Consider the following 22,445-nt stretch of genomic DNA (forward strand, 5'->3'; position numbering starts at 1 on the left):
CCTTAACTTCCACCGCACCAAAACACCAAAATCCCCTGCTCCCTCTACGTTACTGCTCCCCTGCTCCAATTCACACTCACCATCAACAACCACCCAGCAATCCGACACCACCAGCCACCGCATCCTCACAGCACACCACCGCTGCCACCAATAACCCCAATTCAGCCCACCAATAACCCCAATTCAGCCCACCAATAACCCCAAATCTGCACACCTAAACACCCCCCTCAACCACCTGCTCCACCGCACATCAACCCTGCAACAACAACTCATCAATTCTCCTGCTCCCACAGCGCCACAGCCACCGTCACAATTAACCACCGTCAGCAACCAAAACAACAATTGCAGCCAGCCACTTCGCCCAACACCCAAACCACTCACCCATTAAACCACCAATTCACCGCATCCACCAACCATCCAAAACCACCAGCCGCGCCACCGTTCTTTATCACCGAAACAGTAGCAGCTCTGAGTAACCACTTTCGAACCTTAATTCCGCCGTTGTAGCCACCACAATTCAAACTAAATCCCAACCCCCGCTCTTCACCATTTCAGAAACAATCAAGCCTCAAATGCGGGCGCACAACCTTGTCAGAAGGTGCACACAATTGGAGTCCAAAAACAGAATGATACAGTAGCATTTGTGCGACCTCTACGCGACGTCTTCGCGGGCGCGCAAATGTGGGTTCAATCACGAGCTTCTCACGTGATTACTTATGAAGATCAAATGGTGTTGATTTATTGATGCCGATTTTTGATGATAATGAGCGGTGTTGATTTAAGGGTAATTGTTGCTGATATTGTTTGATGGGATGTGAAGCTTGGGATCAATTTTCCCCATTTTTAGAGCAGCTTCAATTCGAAGAAGAAGGGGAATGAGATGGGGTCTGACTTTGGTTTTGGTGGACTGATTTGTTTTTCTTTTTTTTTTTTTTTTTTTTTTTTTCTTTTTCTTTTAATTTCCTTTTCCTTTTACTTTATCTCTTTTATATTTCATTTCTTATTTTCTATTTTCTATTTTATTTCTCTTTACTTATTTAGTTTCTTTTTATAGCTTAGTATAAATACCCATTTTTGGGGGGTAATTAAGGGGAATCCATTATTTCCATTTTCTTAATTAGTTTAGGAGAGCTTCTCTCTCTTAGGGTTAGATTAGATAATTTTTAGTGAGAGAAAATAGATTATGGCTCAATTTTCTTCCAAGATTCAATTTTTCTCAAGTTTAAGTTTCAATTACGCAAGAATTCAAGTTTTCATCTTTCATTAATCCTTTCTTTAGTAATCTCTTCTCCTTTCCTTTAGTTTTATTTATTTGTTTTATTGTTGTTTGTTCTTGTTAATCTTATTAGTTCATCTAGTTGTTATTGATTTCATTGATTTTAATTATGTTTTGTTTTGAGTTTCTTGAGTTTATTTCTAGTTTTGATATTGTGTTTAATCTCCCTTCTATAGGCTAAAATTTTGGCTAGGGGAAAGGGGTGGAAGATATGATTTGATATTGGATGAATGATGATGGTTGGATTGAACTTATGCCATATATTGATGAAAGACATGATTTTTATTAGTTTGGGATTATTGTTGCACTCTATTTGATGTTTTCTAGTTTAAATGCATGAAAGTGATTTGAACTACATTAGGATCACCTCTATTTTAATGATTGCATGAGAATGAGTTATTAAAGTGGAGTTTTTATGGATTGTGCTTCTTTATTCTCATGATTTGATTGTAACTAATAGGATGCACGAGAATGATCTTATTAGTGTAGACCTCTTTCATGATTTGCCTAGACTATTGCATGAGAATGAATTATTTAGATAGAATCTTGTGTTCTTTGGCTATGTTTCATGATAATCACCATTATTCTCCTATTTCTAATCATATTGGACACCCCCGTATCCCTAGCGTCATTTTCTATTGATTTTAATCATCATTTTCTCGCTTATTTGTAGTTTTAGTGTTCTTATTAAAAAAACCAACAAAAACAATCCCCTTTTCACTCTTGCATTAGTGATATTTGATGTTGAATTAGCGTGCTTCCCTAGTGGTTCGACCCTTTACTTGCCACTAACTAGTTTAGTGTAGGTTTAGGTATTATAAATGATTAATTTGGTTAGGGTAGTAGCTTAACGACCTATCTTATCCCGATCAGGAATCCAATCACATCAATGTATTAAACAACATCATACAAATATATGAAAATGACCTCGATTAGGAACATCAACACATTTAACTCACTCTCGCACAATTAAGCATGTTAATTATCAGACTAAACTAATTCACTCTCGTGCAACTAGCCTAGCAAAGGTATGGAAGAATTTAGGGTTCTCAACCAACTCACTCTCACACAATTGATTGAAAGCACAATTAAGAGCATAAAATCGATTAGCTAGAAAGGTTCTAATCCATAAAAGCATCACCCATACACAATAATCAAGAAACAATTCCATACTAATCACAATCAATCATTCAATTCATTAATATGACCTTCATCCAATTCCCTAGAACAAGACCTAAGCTAACATAATGAAGAAAGACATAGAAAACAAGGTAAAATAAGAATAAAAACAAGATTAAATAAACAAACTAAATAATCTACTCAAATCAACAAACAAAAAGCAAAAACTAAGAATTAAGAAAAGAAATAAAGATGAGAGAAAGTTAGAAAAGGCTCATTGAATATATGAGAAGAAGTTCCACAAAGTTGCTTCTTCAATCTCTCAAAAACTCCATGGAAATCCAAGCTTTCTCTCTCTAAACTACTCCTAAACTAGAAAGAGAAAATCCTAATCTAACCTAAGAGAGAAAATTAAAGAGACTAAACTACTCTAATCTATCTCCAATAAAAATGTTGATTAAAAGTTATGAGAAAATAACCCTAAAAAGGGTATTTATAATACAAGTTAAAGTAATATAAAAGAAATTAAAAAGAAATAAAACTACACTAAAACAATTAAAATAACTAAACTAAAAACCAAAAAAAACAAAACTAAAAATAAAATAAAAGAAAAGAAAATGAAATGGAAAAATAAACTCAAAAACCCCCAAAATTCCCACCCAAACCCATGAAAACCAACAGACCCCAAATCCCCTTCTCTTCATGGCTGCTCTGAACTTTTATCACCATCACGCATCATCTTAACCCTTCATCGAAAATCATCATCAAGCATCATCACATCGCAACCGTTCGAATTTCATTAAAAGTCACGCGCGAAGCTCGTGAAATGGTTCGGTCGAACCATGGGTTGGTGTGGCCGAACTACGGGGTTGGTTCGGTCGAACCATGGCTGTGTTCGACCACACCTCTTCAAATTATAAAACCTCAAAAGTTTCTGACTCGAACTTCGACCGAACTCCTTTGGTTTGCTCGAACTTGATTAATTGCCATTTGCTCTGAATTAGGGATGTTGCTTGGGCGATTTGGGGTTGCAATTGGTGGCCGATTTGTTGCTATAAATTGGAAAAACGGCTGCTGTTGTGAAATGGAGTTGAGGTGCTGGTGCGGTTGTGGTGGGCTGATAGTGGTTGTTGGTTGCGGATTGGTGGTGGATACGGAGGCTAATGGTGGTTGTTGGCGGTTTGTGAGCTGCGGGTTGCTGGGTGTTGGTGTATTGGAGGTGAGGTGCTGGTGGATTGGTGGTGTTGGTGTTGGTTGATACGGTTTTTGGTGGATTGTGGTTTGGGTGGAGATTGATGGCAGTTTTGGCGGTGGCTGGTGCTGTGGGTTGCGAAGAGATGTTGCTGCCATTGCTGTTATTGTTGTTGTTGTTGTGGCTGGTGGTGTGTGGTGGTAAGGGAGTTGCGTGGGTGCAGGGGAACGGTAGGGGAGAAGCTGTGCGGTGGAGGTTAAGGAATGGTGTGGTGTATGATAAGCTGGCAGCAGCAAGAGGTTAGGGGCAGCAGCTTGTAAGAATTTTGTTGAACTTGATTGACTCGGGTCCCGAACTTCCAATGCAAACCATTTGACATTGAAATCCGTGCTTCAACCCGAAAACATACCTACACAACCAAAAAAAACCAAGAGAAATAGGGACAAAAACTAAAATAATAAAATAAAACGAAGTAAAATAAAATAAAATACAAAACTAAAATAAATAAGAAAACGAGATAAAAAGAGAAATTATTAAAAATAAAAACTAAGAACTTAAACTACAAACATTAAAAGTAAGAAAAATAAAATAAAACACGAAAATAAACTTAAAACTATTAAAAACTACAAAAATACTCAAAGTAAAGATAAAAGGCGAGAATAAGCAAATAATAGAAATAAAGGATAAAAAAAAGGGTTAAATTATTGGAAAATAAGCCGGAAAACAACTCAATAAACACCCTAAAAGTGACATAAAAGTCACTTATCACCCCCCAATTTGAGTTAAAGAGCGAAAAAATTATACTATTTTCGTGTATTATAGTTGCCAAATGGGAGGGATCATTCCGACTTACCCCCTAAAAAATAAATGAACAAAAAAGACGGATTTGTATAAAAAGGAAGGGGAATCCAACTTTCCCATAGAAGAATAAAGAAAGAAAATTAGACATGTTTTTGAAAAGCAAGGATTATTAACTTAATATTTGAATCATCGCGATGACTAGGTAGTGAGGTATACGTGTGATAGCAATAACGATCATTTTTTTCATGTAGTGATCATGTTAAATCAATGTTCCTCGCTTAGAGAACATGGATATATCCCACGCAGGCGGACATTTTAGTTTCTCATGATGAGTGACACTACTACATTTTTTATCTAATACAACGGTACAAAATTAGCTAATACAACGGCTAATTTCATACCGTTGTATTAGACTAGGCTAATGCAACGGTTTATACGAAAATAGGTCTAATACAACGGTTTATACTAACCGTTGTATTAGATAAATTCATCCGTTGTATTAGATGAGCTAATACAATGGATTGAGCAGTCTAATACAACGGATTGAGGCAACCGTTGTATTAGACCTCAAACAGTTGGCAACTAGATATTAGTTTGGGCTTTTTTTTCTTGGGCCCTCCCTTTCTCTCTCAAACTTGTTTTTTTTTTCTCTGATATCTCTCGAACCCCCTTTCTCTCTCAAACTCTCATTCTTTTTTTTTTCTCTTTCTCTCGAACCTTCTCTCTCTCCTCTATTCTCTCAGTCTACTCTCCTCTCTCGCCACTACTCTCTCATTCTCTCGTTCTCTCTCTGGCATCTCATTTCTTGAAGCTGTGGTTTCTTGTTTATGAGGTATTTTCGTTTTTATTGATGGATTGTTTCTTGTTTTTCTTTTCTTTTTCCCTTTTTTTCGTTTTTCCGATCTCCTTTTTTTTTTTTTTCCTTTTTCTGATATTTTTTTCGTTTTTGGTCTTATTTTATCGTTTTTTAGATCTTTCTTCATTTTTCAAATCTACTTTTATTTTTTTTCGTTTTTCTGATTTTTTTCGTTTTTGAGATCTACTTGTTTTTCGTTTTTCTGATCTTTCTTCATTTTTCAGATCTATTTTTTTTCGTTTTTCTGATTTTTTTCGTTTTTGATATCTACTTGTTTTTCGTTTTTCTGATCTCCTTTTTCTGATTTTTTTTCGTTTCGGTCTTATTTTATCGTTTTTATGATCTTTCTTCATTTTTCAGATCTACTTTTTTTTTCGTTTTTCTGATTTTTTCGTTTTTGAAATCTACTTGTTTTTCGTTTTTCTTATTTTTTTTAATTTTTCAGATTTTTCAATTTTTCATTTTTCCAGATTTTTCAAGTTTTCAAGGCTAAGAGTGTTCTATAATTCAGATTTTTCAAGTTTTCAATATTTCAAGTTTTCGTTCTCTCAGATCTTTGTTTTCAGATTTTTCAATTTTTCGTTCGATTTTCGTTTTTCGTTTTTCAATTTTTCAGATCTACATTATCTATCTCAGACTTTGAATCCTTGGTACATTATCTCAGACTAATGAGACATTGCATGTTGGATCTTAGATCGGTTCCTGGACTTCTGAAACTGGACAAAATAAAAATAATAATTATTAATAATAATAATAAAACTGGAAAAAAAATAAAAAAAAAATAATAATAATAATAATAATAATAATAATAAAAAGAAAAAGAAAAAGAAAAAGAAAGACCTAATACAACGGATTGGGGAGCAATCCGTTGTATTAGGTTCAATTTTAACCAAAAAAAAGGGGACCCTAATCCAACGGATTGCTCCAATCAGTTGGATTAGGTCCATTTTGCTGTCGTATTAGACCTAATCCAACCCTAGCAAATGTGACGGTTGCTAGCCGTTGTATTAGGTCTAATACAACGGTTTTTGACACCTAATACAACGGAAATAGGGGTTGTATTAGATCAAAAATGTAGTAGTGTGAGAAGGCCAATGCTTAAGAGTTGTAAAAGACATCTAAAGTTGATGTTAAGGATGTCGATATATCAAATCAATTTATTGTGTTAACTCTTTTTCTTTCTAGGCAATGTATATAGAATCTGAATTTCCTTGGTAATAAATAGCCCTTTATTAAAAGAAAATAAGATGATTGTTTTTTTTTTTATAAAGTGATAATCATCTCATTTTTCTTTGGCAAAAGATATGGAAAACATCGAATTTATTTTGATTCGATTGCTTTACTAACATGATGTAATCAAGCCAATGGTTATCAAATCATCCAAATTAATTTAACTTTTTTTTTATATGATCTTGTAATCATAACTCAATACTTCATGCATTTTATATATGGGCATGACTACTCAAAAGTATGTCCATATGTGCAAAGGCCTAAGATTGGCCATATTTTCATGGAATGATGATTTTGGTATATGATTATAGTCTACCTCAAGGAGAGTCTTTCCAAGGTTGTAACATGGCTAGTCTTAGGGTTATGAACAATGGTCAGGCTCAAGTATACTCCTAAAATACCTTACTTTTGGTGCTTCTCAAATTTAAACCTTTCTGCTTTGTGTGGAAACTTTCTACATTAGGTGCCTTTTTTTGTCATCTCTCTTTTGTTTTTTTTTCTCTTTTGTTTGACAAGCTTTGTTTTGGGTTTGGAACGATATTTTTTTCTTTTGCATTTGATCTTTTCTTGTGGGTTTAGACTAACTTTGTGTCCCCCCCCCCCCTTATGCTTCGTTCCCCCAATTTCCTATTTGTATCATTGCACCATTTCCATCCCAAGGTATGGAATAATGTAGGTTGAATAACTAAGGCTCAAATGACTAGGCTCAAAAGGGCTGCCAAAAACATGGATTTTCTCTAAGGTTAAGAACATGGGATTACATTTGTAGATTTTAAGTTGCCTCCTGTGTTAGTGAAATCATCATATCCTTTCTTTGTGGGCGTAAGATGGGCCTCTTTTCATTCTATACATCTTGTAAGCCAAAGCTCATCAAGATTCTTAAAGTGTTGAGTATGTATGCCTTTTGATATTACCTGTTTGTATGTATACGTTTTATTTAATTCAAGTTAATAACAATAAAGAGATTGAAAAGAGAACAAGATAGACGTACTTGAAAATATATTTTTGATTCATTAATTAATGAGAGTACAAAATAAGTAGATTCGACAGCATGAATCTCTTAGTCTATCATGAAAAAAAAACAAAGGAAAGAAACAAAACAAGACCTAGGGTGCTACATTTTGAACTGTTGACAACTTATTGGGATTGCGTCATCAAGCTTTGTCCGTTTCCGACGTAAGTGAAATCCTCTCTAAAAATCAAGTCCATTTATATGATTCATGGTTTCATTTATCAAGTCCCTTTCAATTAGTGTTCCCACAGTATAGACTTTTTGAAAAGTGTCTAAACCAAGGTATTGTAAATGACACTTGTATGGTAGAGACGTATTTTCTATGAAATTTGGGACAAGTTCATGATCTGAAGGTCTTTGTGGAATAAGAGCAAACTTTGATCGCCACCTGGAAAAGAAGTCAATGAAGCCTTCTTCTTCCCCTTGCTTAAGCAATTCGAGATCGCGTGAGGTAGTTGTGAGCTCGATGTTATCTCCATATTAGGTTAAAAACGCTTTTACAACGTCACTCCAAGTGGAAGTTTGTTTTGCATCGAGGTTATAAAACCATGATCTAGCATTCGGGTCCAATGAAGGAGGAAAAGTACATGCATATAGGCTTGTATCAACCCCTTTTAATGCCATAATTCCAATAAAGCACATTAAGTGAGTCCTAGGATTGTCTGTACCCTTAAAAGTTGGAAAATCCGTAGTCAAGAACTTTTCTGGGAGAGTCTTGCCACTAGGTTTTGGTGCAAGCTCATAATGAAGTACTTATTCCCTGAGTTAGCTCGAAGGACAAGTTTCTCCTAGGCCTCTACTCTTTCGGCTCTTGCTTTTTCTTGTAGAATGTTTTCTTTTTCTTTTTCTTCTTTTATTTTAGCCTTTTCTGCTTTTTATGAGCCTTCATTTGGGCTTCTTCTTCTCGTAGGGCCTTTAGGTTTTGGAATTCCTCTCTAAGTTTCTCCAATGCTGCTTTGTCACCCATGATTGGACTAGTATGCGAATGTGGAAGATGATCTAGTAATGAGTATCACGAAAAATTGAGCGCGTTCACTTAAACCTTTTCTGCCAAGCATTCAAACAATGAACCAAAGTCAAAGTGATTGCTTTATTTCCTTTTGTTTTAATCCTTGTAATACGAATTCACTTTAAGCAAGTTTGTTGATGAAGAATGATAAAACCGAGAAAATGATTTAATTATTTCTTGGATTTTACATTCGGATGCCATCATTCTTTTTAAGCAAATAGTAAAATATTATCCTTTAAATATGAGCAATATGAGAATCATAATTGAAAAAAATGATATAGATCTCTATTGCAATCTAAGTGATCAACAAATACCATAGTATATTTGATCATTATAAGGAGTATGTTCAGGTTGATTAATATTCCTAAAATTTGATGAGCATTTTCAATCCAACTTTCTTGTCTTTCTTTTCTACCTTTTTTGAAAACAATTCATTTAAAGTAAAATCCTTAGATGATTACCTTTTTGAAGTCAACACAAATCATGACATTTCATTAATGATTGTTCGTGAATTTTTTGACATTCTTCATCAACAAACTTGCTTAAAGTGGATTTTATAATAAATTTTTGTATCATACTCTTTTTTTTTTCTTTTTCTTTCTTTTTTTTAAAGAACAATTTTTTTCGTTCTGTTTCTCTCGCGCTCTCTTTTTTTTTTTTGTTTGTGTGAGGCAAACATCCCAAGTAAGGTTCTCGGGATTTTCTTTTTAAACCATAGAAGAGGTAAACAAATTATACTCTTAAATCAAGGTTGATCAATAACAATTAAAACATGATGAACACGATAATAGACACGTTTAAGAATAAACATATTGATGACGTTCTATTAAGGGATGCAAACTTCTAATGACGAACCCCATAAGAAGTAATGCCATTAGTTTGATTATGAAGTATGTAAACGAATCATCATAATCAAAAATAGTATCACGTGCAATTTTCCGTCTTGCGCTAAGGTGGAAAGTGCAACTTCAAGAGTAGCATCTACCACATGTTTTTTTTGTTTTTTTTTTTGCAAAAACGCAAAAGGAAAACGACGATCAAAGTAAAAGTAACTAAGTTAGACAACGTTATTAGCCAAAGAGATACTTTTAGCACCTACTTAACGATTAACCTTGAAGCAGTAATATCGTTTTCTCCGTATGATATTGCTCGTAACGAGTCAAAGTCAATGTTGAACAGTGGGCGCGTGCATGACACAAAGTTTTGCGGGGGTGCCGCGCGCCACTTCTTAAATTGCGCTTGGAGGGGGCGCGCAACTTTGACAATTGCGTGTGCCACCTGGTAGGTTCGACATTTTTTTTTTCGAACCATAATTTTTGCGATTTTTTTTTATTATATCTCTAGGTAACAAGTTGGAATTAATTAGATTAGATATGAAGCACATATTCATGTAGTCACATAAGCACATAAAAGGAACCGTCAAAGCATACAATGCCAATCTAAGGTCTAGGCTTGGGTGTCCAAGGGTACCATATCTTAAGAAACGATGCAAAAATCAATCACTCAACATGTTGACTCATGACATTGCTCTCTCAACATTTTGTTAACGATATGGGTGGGATGATTTTTATTGATTTCGGGATAGAAGCCTGAGCCAATCCCCAAAGGTTAAAGTGTGTTATGAATATGCATGATGCAATGTTTCTTGTTTGGTTTTTACTTTTGTGCAAAAGGAAGATATTATGCGTTCAAATCTCGCACTCTAACTAGAGATTATCTAAGTTAATTCCCATTACAACCCATATGCAACCTAGTGTTGGAACCTTGGACCATAACTAAGAACTAATCTTGTAACCTCTAAGTCCCCAATGGAGTCGCCACTGTAAGGAGCGTGTTCCCATCGTACGGGGATCCTTCCTTAGATGCCCATTGGCCCTTTAAAAGCCTAGGACTTTACACTTGTTAAGGTGTAGTAGAATTTGAATTCCTGACTGTTTGGGGGACCTTGAATTAGAATTGATTCTATTATTACGCTTTTTTATTAGAAACAAGTAGGAGTCGCCAATGAGTTTTAGGAAAACTCATTAACCTCGTTCATGCATTTCTTCCATGTAGAGTTCATGGAATAATTCGCACGATTCGTAAGTTTACCCGTGCCCAAATTGGTCTACATAAACCAGAAATGAGTTCGGGAGCGAGGGTACCAAAATAATGTTCCCATTAGGAGGAAATAACTATCTTAACCCTAGTGCGACCTCTACTAGCTCTTCATTTTTCACAATTTCATCACCAAACAATATATGCACACGATACCTTAAACTAAGGGATTGTTTGGCATCAGTTTTGGTTTCTAGTTTCCTATTTTTTTGTAAACCAAAAACATGAAACAAAAAAAAGGCGTTTCTTCTTTTCTGTTGTCAGTTTTCAAAATTATCATAAATTTAATAAGTTTATATAATTTTTTATTGATTATAGGACACATATCATATACTTTCATAAAAAAAAAACCAAAAAGCAGAAAACCACAGCAATGCCAAACGAACCCTTAATTATTCAACGTAGGAATTACATTGCAACGTCGTTATTTTTTATTTAATCGAATTCGTGAATAGGACAAGAAATAAACAATATTTTCCTTGGCTTAAGTGATCAACCAACAATTAATTATTCAATTATAATCTTATTTACGCAAGATACTATGTGGAATTGATTAATTAAACCTTTTAAATTGATCAAGCAACACTTAATTAATTAAATAAAGTTCTTTTAAATAAGAAAATAAAAGTGATTTATCTAATTGCTCGGGAATTTACCACTTCTCTTAGCTGATCTCCGTTTTATACACTTATGGAGTCCTTCTTATTTGGGAACTTCCACCGTAGTAACAAAATATCAAAGGGGCGAGTGTTTAGGACAAGAGGGGTTATGCAGCACAAGTTCACAAGTTTTCAGCCAAAGTTTAAGGTTAATTTCTGTGCATTTAAGCCTCGGATTAAGCCTTTATTTATAGGGAATGGGTAGGATTAGGGTTTTGAACATTCTGCCGCAGCAGGTGTCGCGCGCAACTAGATGAGTTGCGTGTGGCCACCTAGCACAAGTGATTAAAATGCGCTGCTATAGGCAGCGCAACTAATTGTCTTGCACGCGGCTTTATGGCAAGATTCAATTTTCCAATTTTTTGAAATTCCGAATATTTCACGAGCGCAACTCTAGAAGTTGCGCTGAGTGTCACGCGCAACTAAATTAGTTGCGCGTGCCAGTCCAGCGCGACTCCTTGAGCCGCGCACGTTATTTTTTGCGGCAACACTTATTTTAACCAAGGCGCTGCTAAATATGTCATTATTGGGTTTTAAGCACGGGCTTAAGCCTAATTATGATCGGATTTAGTTAATTGAACTTTGTTTCTTGGTTTGGGCTAGTCTTTTGTGTTTTGTGGTTTAACCAGTTATCCATCAGCATTCTTCACGTTGATCCAACACGAATATGGTTTTATTTATCGTCATTGCATTTTCTGTCGGGACAAGAGGCCAAAAGTAGATGTCTACACTAATAAATGATAAGAGAGGTGGAGGAGCGTGAGAAAAGGAAAAACAAAAGAGAAAGATAAGGAAAGAGGAGAGAGAAAGGAAAGAGAAGAGAATGAAAGAAAGAGTAGAAGAACGGCGTGAGTGAAGAGAGGTTTAGGGAATAGTTTCAAGCCTTTAAAAATACCACTAGCTTGAACCCCACTGTGATCATACACTAAAGTACGGTGGCGTCCAAAAGGGAAGAAGATAGAGCAAAAGAGTCGCCAACAAGTTTTTAAGGAACTTGTAAACCGTTCACGAGGTGAAGGTTACACCTCTTAACGATCCAAGAGATCGACAACTCCATAAGGTCATGAACCAAATAAGGGTTCGGGGATGAAGGTACAAATCCAACCTAAAAGAGATCGAACCTGCCCTAATAATAGGCCTCTACTTTATTCTGCTCGTATTCATGTGCCCTTTCTGATTAACATACAATCAATAGGATTAACCCTAAACCTGTTTAATCTATGTTGGTTGAACTTAATGCACAAATAAACTATTATTGGCGATCACTTGAATTATAATCACAATTAACCTAACAAGATTATTAAATATCTTATTAAGCGTGATTGCAAATACTAATTCCCTTTAACATTCAATAAAAGGTGATCAAGCAATTAGCAATATAAAATAATATGCATATCAAGCAACATAATAAATAATCAATATCATTAGTAATAAATATAATCAATCATAATCATAATAATCATAAATATTAGGAAGAGTATAGGAAGCATCATACTTTTAATCATACTTTTAATCATACTTAATATTAAAGATACCCTAGACATGATACTAGGAATCAAAATAACAATCTAAGCATGATATCTACATCATAATATCAATTAAACCATAAAAGTACTTACTTGGATGCCTCGTACCTCTTTCTAATTACAAAATACACACGTTAGTAACTTCAAGGAAAAATAATAAACAAACAATTAAATTAAATAATTGAAGGAAAGATTTGGGACCAAACCCTCAGAAATTAAAACCTTTCACGTCTAGGGCGAAGGCAACTTCAAATATGGCTAGGTGTTTCAAGATCTTGTGAATGCGGAATTTTGTATGAAAAAACAAAGAAGAAAAGAATACTAAAGAATTAATATTATTGAGAATTGATGAATAGATGAAGATGAAGAGAGTTGATGAATAATTTTGTGAATGAAGAGAGTTGATTATTGGTAATTGATAAAGTGATTGTTGGTGAATGAAACCGGAGTTTTTGATACGATATTTATAGAGAAAATCATCCAAAAAAGATAATTTATCAAAACAGAGTCTGAAGACCACAAAACTAACTTGGCGCCAGCCCTGGCTCATTGGCGCCAGGACCAGTGGCTAGCGCCAGGCGCCAATGGCTGGCGTCTGGCGCCAATCCTGATTCCAGGGGCCAAGGCCTGGGGTTGGACGCCAATTTGGATTTCAACGCGTTTTCGAAAATCTGATAAATTTCCCGTACTGGAAGATAAAATAATATAATTTCAGTCGAAAATGCTATTTGATCTTGATTAAAACTCTAAAGAATCCTAATTGAATTAAGAATGATAAGACCTTCTAGAAGATTCTAGAAGACTAAAACCATTCCTAATTACATTAGGAATGATAAATCATATTAGGCTCTCCCCTAGATCATTGGGCCGTACTTAAAGCTCAAACCGGGCCCAGTTTAGTAAATTGGCCATAAATTCCTCAATATTCATCGGAATTGAGCTTATAATATATCGTTGAAAAGGTCTTTGCAAACCCCATCCAACTACACCACTATTGGACCCATATCATGGACTAACCAAACTGAATTGGCTGTTTTCTTAAAAATAAAGTTTTCAAAAACAGGGAGAAGAGAAAAGAAAAGAAATAAAACTTTCCGCAACACTAGACCTTTCCACACTTTTGTTTCATTCGATTATGATTCAACGTGAAAGGCACTCATCACTGGGTTTGGTTTTGGGGAGACACAAATGGGTGTCTACAAGAGGGTTAGGGTTTGGGTGAATGGGGTATCCTTTTACACTCCATTTTATCAAAAAACCATAACTTTATTACGACCGCTCTTAACGGTCGCAAATGGCGACCGTTTCTATAACGGTCGTAATGGTCGCAATTTGCGACCGTTTTTGGCGGTCGCAATAGAATTGTTTTTATTTAGAATTATGTTTAACATATATATTATTTTAAAGAAATTTTTAAATACCTTTGCAGCTGTTTAATACACTAAAAACGGTCGCAAATCTGCGACCGCCTTAAAAACGGTCTCACATCTTCGACCGCGTTGAAAACGGTCGCAAATATTATATTTTGAGACCGTTTTAATGACGGTCGTAAAAAAAACGGTCGTAATTTGACCGAATTTTAGTAGTTTTTGTATTCCTGAATTATTGATTTATTTACAATTGTTAAATTAATTCTTAAGTTTTAGATAATTAAGATTTAATTCTTAGGTTTATAATTAGAATTTAATTGTATGTTATTTTTTTTTAGATTTTCAAATGTCAAAATATAAAGTTCATTAATTAGTGAAGCTTGTTTATTACTAAACTCATTCATGAAATACTCGTTTATAAAATCGATTAATAAATGAGACGTTCACGAACCGTTCGCGAACATATAATGTACTAAATGAGCCAAGCTTGAACAGATTTTTGAGCTCGCTTGAAAACTCAGGATCGTGCTTAAACTCGCCCAAGTTAAATGAACTTGAACATGAACAAGGTAGTGCTCGACTCAGCTCGGCTCATTTACACCCCTAATAACATAACTTGCTCATTTCTCAACCAAATACATGCAAATGTTATCAAAATGCACACAATTCAACATACAAATATATAGGACAATCAATTTCAACAATCATACATCACATAAGAAAGCCCTAATTCGATTTTTTGGGCATTTTTCGAAAAATTCGAAAATCTTAGGCAATTAAACTTTCTCTCTCTTCCTCCATGGATGAACTCGCTCCTCTCCTTTGTCGTAACCACCACCAACTTCTTATCTGGTGGACACTTGTTCTTCATCTTCGCAAGAAGATGATGATGATACTACTTCTCGACTGACGAAACATTGGATTGTGTTTGCTAAAACATATAAAATAACTTTGAATTTTAATGTCTTTAGTTGTCTATCAGTAAATTGAATAAAGAACAGTAAATTATGAAAATAGATATTACCACTAATTTAATGATATACTATTTACTTCATTTTTTTTGCATGACCCGCTTTGACTTTAACCTATTCACCGCCCATCATTTGACCGTCTCTTATGAATTATTTTTAAGGAAAAACATATATTTATGTGAGGTCTTGTTAGAATCGTCTCAATAAGTACTATCATAATATATGACTTTCATAATGTTTACTTATACAGAATTAAGGTTATTGATGGTTAAAATTATGCATTGACAAGCGTGATAAATGAAACTGGTCAATAAAAAAAAACTGAGTAAGTATTACATAATAAGGAAATTTTTAATCTTAATTAACCCCCTATTTTTGAGACATTGAAATGGTAGCTTTCCTTTTTTTTGTACAAAATTACCTTAATTGAAATTTTATACCAATTATGACATTAATTAGATTAGTTTGGTTAAAAATTGAACAATGGTTAGTAAAAATAATATAAAGACATAAATGCCCCTTTTTTATTTCCCTTAACAACTCGATTTTAATTCACTCTTCATCACTCTTCATCTTGTTCCCTCGATCATCTTTCAATGTGAGTCCCATCAAGATTTAATGTCCTTGAGACACAAAAAAGGCATAACATTGAATGCATTCTATATAAAACATTCCAAAATTGACAGTTTAATTCATTTATGTTTGAGTTCCTAGAAAATAGATTGCTTAAGAGAGGGGAAAAAAATTGCATCTTTGGGGGAAAAGGCACTTAAGGTATTGATATTGTTGGTGATAATCGCTGTTTTGATTTAAATTTTGATTTTTTCTTGTAATTTACTTTGTTATGCATTATTTGTAAGTTAGAATTCATATTTGAGTATGATTTTAAATGACATAATGACTACTATATTGCATTGTGTTATGAACATGTTTGTCTGTGTTTGTGCTTATAATATGGTGGAGTTACAGAATGAGTGATGATGTGGTGTTAAAGTTTTAGTTTAGGGGAGTGAATGTTGATGTGGTGTTTGAGGATACTAACAAAGTAAAGCTTGTTGACTTAGTGATTGAGTACTACGATAATAATCTATTAAAAATAAGAAACCAGTGCCTAAAGATCCTACTTTTGAATATGTGCACGAGATGAAACATTTAAATTCGAACACTGATAAGGACTTGATGGTAATGTTTAGTAACTTATTGATAAGGGTGAAACTTTTATCAAGCTTAATATCCAAAAAGAATAAGGAAGAAGAACTAGAAAATAAAAGAAGAAGAAGAGTGCAAGGGAAAAAGAGTAACAAGATAGAGAAAGAAAGAGAAAGAATAGGAGAGATAAAGAGAGAAATTGTAATAAATTTTTCATAATCTTACTTATAGCTCACTTGTGCCTTAATAAGAATTTAGCAAGTTCATTACAACCATAAAACCAAAACAGGAAAGATACCCGATAACAACCAAAATAAAAACTGAAAAAGGACAAAAAAACAACTTAGCTGAATTTCTCGCCAAAAACCATACTGAATCATGTATCACCTATATCATACCCCTCCCCTTTAAAAATTTGACTTGTCTTCAAGTTTCATGTAAGGAAAAACCAGGAAATTGGGCAGCAAATTCATAAGCAGACATCCATCCAAGAGGCCTCATGAATTAGTTTGTCCTACCATTGGAGTAAGTACTACATCTCTACCTGAACCAAACGATGTTCAACCGTTTCCAATGGAAAAAGGTGTTGCCTATCTTGGGCATCATCCAAGGGAGGAATGATAGCCATAGGTGGTAAGCTGCTAGTAAAAGCCTTGAGCTATGAGACATGAAAGGTATAATAGATTTTAGTTAAACTAGGCAGTTGTAGTTTATATGATGTCTTCCTAATAGTGGTAGTGACCTTAAAAGGCCCAAAAATCAAAAATAACGAGCATCAAGTTTGCTATTGGATTTGTAGTGAATTGAGTTTTGCTTGTAATGCTGTAATTTCAACAAGACCCAATCACCTATAGCAAACACCCTTTAAGATCTTTTCTTATCAGCTTGTGCTTTCATTCTTTGCTGAGCCTTAGTCAAGTATGCTTTCAAGATAGCCAACATCTCTTCCCTTTTCTACATACTTCATCCACAACTGGATTACTTGATTCTCCTAGTAAGTATGGGAGATGAATCGGAGGTGCTTGGTTGTAAACCACCTCATAAGATGTCATTTGAGCAGCACTGTGAAAATGAGTGTTGTACCACCACTCTGCCATAGGCAAATACTTACACCAATCCTTGGGTTTGTCACTAGTGACACACCTTAAGTAAGCTTCCAAGCACCGGTTGACCACTTCTATCAGACCATCATTCAGAGGATGATAAGTAGAAGACATAAGAAATTCTAACCCATGTAAAGTGAATAATCCTTTCCAAAACTAACTACGGAGTATAGGGTCTCTGTCACTCACAATAATCCTGGGCCAACCATGCATCTTAAAGACATAATCTACGTAAATTTGAGCAACCTCTACAGCAGTGCATAGATGCTTTAAAGCCATGAAATGAGAAAAATTTCCAAGTCTATCCAGGACACCACCACAAAAATGACATTTTTACCAAAAGACATAGGTAAACCTGAGATGAAATCCATGGAAATGTCAGTCCATACATTCTTAGGTATGGATAAATGGTGTAAAGCTTCAGGTTTAGCTGATCTATCATACTTAGATGCTTGACAAACAACACATTTCCTCACAAAATAGCTCACATCTATCATCATTCTCCTCAGTACAATATGCCTTGCATTCTCTACCCCGTCTAATCCCTTCCTGAGTGTCCAGCTTCTAGAGAAGCATGCTGCCAATTGAGCAATTTCTTCCTTAAGTTATCATCTAGACAAACCATAACTCTACCATGCCTCCATAATATCCCATCTTGCAATTCTAAGCCCTGTACTACCTCACCTTTACCCAACTTCTGAACTAAAGCATCAGTATTCTCATCAAGTGCATAGCTAGCACTAATCCGTTGAGCTAAGTTAGATTTAATAAAAGTTAATGTCATAAGCAAGATCTTAGAACCATTAACTCTTGATAAAGAATTAGCTACTGTATTTTTGTTCCCTGGATTATATTGTATCTCATAATTAAAGCCCATCAACTTAGAAAGTCAAAACTGCTATAATTAAGGAAGCTGTAATTTTCTGTTGTAATAGCCCTTTCAAGCTCTTCTAATCAGTCTTGACTACAAAATGAGCACCTATCAGATATTGTTCCCATTTCTAAATAGCAAATACCATGGCTAGCAATTCTTTCTCATAAATTAAGAGTTTTTTCCACTTAGACCCAAAGCTCTACTAACCTAAGAAAACTTCTGAGATCCTTGACAGAAGTGGGGCTAGGCCATGACCTAATTGCAATGATCTTGTCATAATAATTTTCACCTCTTTTCCAGATATAAATGCTCTATTACTCCACCCTGGCCTTCTTGTAAAATTTGAACATTTACTCATTTTAGCATATAGAGAGTGTTTAGCCATAATGGTGAAAACTATAGTAAGATGCTGCGAATGATCAGTCAATGATTTTCTAAAAATCAATATATCATCAAAAAATACCAAGACACGGTTCCTTAAGAGAGGTTGGAATACATCATTTCATCCAAGTTTGAAAAGAGGAAGGTGAATTTGTTAAGCCAAAATGCATGACCAAGAATTCAGAACGCCCTTGATGAGTTTTGAACGCAATTTTAAACACATTATTGGGATGAATTATGAGATGAAGGCACTTAGCCCTCAGATCAAGCTAGCTGAACATTACTACACAAGCTAACTCGTCTATAAGCTCTTCTAATGCAGGAATATGAAATTCATTCCTCACAATTTTCTTATTAAACTCCCTATAATCGACACATATCCTCCAAGTTCCATCTTTCTTTCCGACTAATACAACTGGAGAAGCAAAAGGACTGGAGCTATTTTGGATTATTCCTCTATCTAAAATTGCCTACACCAATTACTCAATTACATCCATCTACTTGAGTGGAAATCTATAAAGCCTGATGTTCGTTGTTGTACTACCAGCTTCTAAGGTGGTCCTATTGTCAATGATGCCCCTACTATGAGAGAGTTCATTAGGTTCTTCAAAAATTTCAGCAAATTGCTCCTTAAGAACCTTCAATTCATCATAATCCTTATCTTCTTCTGTCAAGTGAATCATACAAGAAGGACTAGTACTATGGCTAATCTTAGTTACCCTTCACATGCATATTCGAGTTGCTTTAGTCATCATCTTCACATTAGGTCTCTCCTTAACCACCTCAAGTTTTTGGGAAGGCATTTCCTTAAGTTCCACCTCACCTTTGGCCCGTTGTAAATGTCATGGTCAGCTAATTAAAGTTCCATGAAATTGAACCCAAAAGGAATAAGCATGACATCAGACAAGAACTCATGCTTCCCTATCTTTTCGCGTAAAATTATTACAAACTGATTTGCATACCAAGTGGTTACCATCAGCTACTAGGATTAACTACCCTTCAATACTCTCCACCTTGCAATCTAATTTCTGAGCCAAATGCACATCAAAGAAATTATGGGTGCTGCAGAATCAACCAAAGTATGCAGAATGACATTTTCTACTACTGCCTTGACTCTTATGGCATGATAGTTTTAGTTACTAGAGAGAGAACTCAAGGAATGTAAGGATCCAAGACTTGATCCTCATTCTACTCCTCCAATTCCACTATAGTTGCATCAAACTCATCCAGTCTTAGAATTTCAACTCGGAACAATTGTAGTTCCTTGAACTAGCACTTATGATTTTTATTATAAGGTGCATCATAGAAGTAACATAATCCTTTTGCTATTTTCTCAGCTCTGACATCTGCAAGAACATATTTGTTGTATTTATAGGGTTTGGTAACTAGTTTTGGATGCTATGAAGTTTTTAAAGAAGGGGTAGGTGGCAAGGGTGGAAATTCTAGGTAAGCGAAGGGGTTGAGTTTGTTTTAGGCATCATAGGTGTTTTAGGGTATTTTTGAGTGTTTATGATGACAAATTCATCATGCAATCGGGCATACTCTACTGCAGAATCAATAGTCTGAGATTTGAATGCTCTTATAAAAGGTCTAAGTCTGGGTTTCAAACCACCAAAAAAACTCTCCAGTAAATATATACTTTTTAGGCAACACATAGCTATTTTGCATAATAACGGATCTTAGATTTTCAAACTCATCAATATAAGATTCAATGCTATCGGTTTGTTGTAATTTATTAAATTCTTCCACCACATTTAGACCCTTTCATCCTTAAACCTACTAGTCACATCAATCACAAAATCTTTCTAATCCATAGCACCTCTATTGGCTAAGTAGCTAGACATCCAACTCTCAACTTTATCTATCATATTAAGTGAAGCCAAATCTACCTTCTGATCATCAAGTATTTTGCACAACACAAAGTATTTGCATCATTTCTTAATCTAGACCCTAGCATTGCTACCATCAAACTTAGCGAAATCGATTTTAGGTATATACCTAAGTTTTGGTGTCCTGGTTTGCTCATCTGATGCAGGTGTCCTATTTTCCTGATTTACTGCCAGGCTTTCCTTTAGCTTCTGCATCATTTTCACCATCTCCTCAAACTGCTGAGCAGAAGCTAAGGTCTAAGTTTAAAACCTCCTGTCCAATGTAGCTAACTAAGCTTCCATCCGGGTTACCTGAGTAGTTAGAGTAGGTGTTATAATGGTCTGAGTAGAGCCCAGTGCGGCTCTGATCCCACTGATAAGGGTGAAACCTTATCGAGATTAATTTCCAAAAAGAGTAAGGAAGAAGAAGAGTGCAGGGGAAAAAGAGTAACAGAATAGAGAGAGAAAGAGAAAGAATAAGAGAGACATAGAGAGAAATGGTAATTGATTTTTTATAATCTCAATTACAGCTCACTTGTTCCTTATTAAGCATTTAACAAGTGTTATTACAATTACAAAATCAAAATAGAAAAGATTCCCTATAACAACCAAAATAACAAACTTAAAAAGGACTAAAAACCAACTTAACATAATTTCCCACCAAAAACATATTGAATCAAGTATCACTTATATCACTAACCTTGAAAAGTTCTTATCTATGCATGAGGTGAGGTAGATTTATTAAATCTAGTGATGATTTCTATGAGATGTGATCATTTAGGATAACTACAAACTTTTAATAAAGTGTGGGACATTTGTGCCAGACATATTGTGACACTAGTAAGGGAGGTCCCAAGAGAAGTCTAAGGAAGCAGGAATATAGTTCAAGTCAACCATTAGTAAAATAAAAAAGGCCAAAAAAACCAATTGTAGAAACCTGAAAATTTCTCCCCAAATAATGTCGGATGACAAAACAAGCCCAAAATCCACAAACCACCACCCAATTTTCCCTTTTCAAAAAAGTGGCCCCAAAATCGAGCTAATCTAACTTTTGTGATACATAATTATTACATAAATCATTTACAGTTGGATATCCCTTGAAAAAAAAATTCCAAAGATATTTCATAAGTCACAGTCTGATTTAAAACAAACAAGTTATTAGCTAAATACAAAACTCAGTCTAAAACTAACACCCCTGCACTGTTTTGTCCAAATCTAAAGTTTTATAGAAGATATAAATCTGTAATCATTATTTTGAAATGTAGACTTCTATTACATTCCAAGAATATATAATTTACTTATTCCTATTTGGGATCAAAAGTTATGATAAAAACAAAAACAGCAAAACTGCTGACCTACGCAACGCGCTTTCAAAACTTTTTCTTCTTCTGAATTTTATCTGTTCCCAATTTATATTCTATAAATACTGACCTATTTTCCAATAATTTGAACACAAATTTGACACCGTGAGGACCAACTTTCAAACTTATACGACTCTAAAGGCTTAGACATAAAGCTTCAACGTACAATTTTTATTGTTCTTAGATTTATTTCTAATATTATTAAAAAAATTTAAACTCCAAAACAATATCCAAAGGTTTTATCTTTTTTTTTTTCTAAGGTGCGAAGATAAAATCCCAACAACAACATCAATTTTTGTAACTCTTGAATTTTATATATTCTTTAGATTTGTTATTTTTACTAAAGTTACTAATGATTTATTCATGATATAGTATTCAAAATTAATTGCGATTCAAAGTGAGCATTATCACTATGCTTAGTCTTGATGAATTAAAGAGGAATCCAAAAGCACCTTTTCGGGGCTCTCCAATTTTATTACAGGTACAAAAATAATATTTTTAATTACATAAATCAAAAAAATATTTTTGTATAGTAATAATAATTTATTTGCATTGCAATTTCTACAGATGTGGCCAATGGAAAGACTGGAG

This window comes from Chenopodium quinoa, unplaced genomic scaffold (assembly GCF_001683475.1).
Source record: "Chenopodium quinoa cultivar QQ74 unplaced genomic scaffold, ASM168347v1, whole genome shotgun sequence".
NCBI classification, from domain to species: Eukaryota; Viridiplantae; Streptophyta; class Magnoliopsida; order Caryophyllales; family Amaranthaceae; genus Chenopodium; species Chenopodium quinoa.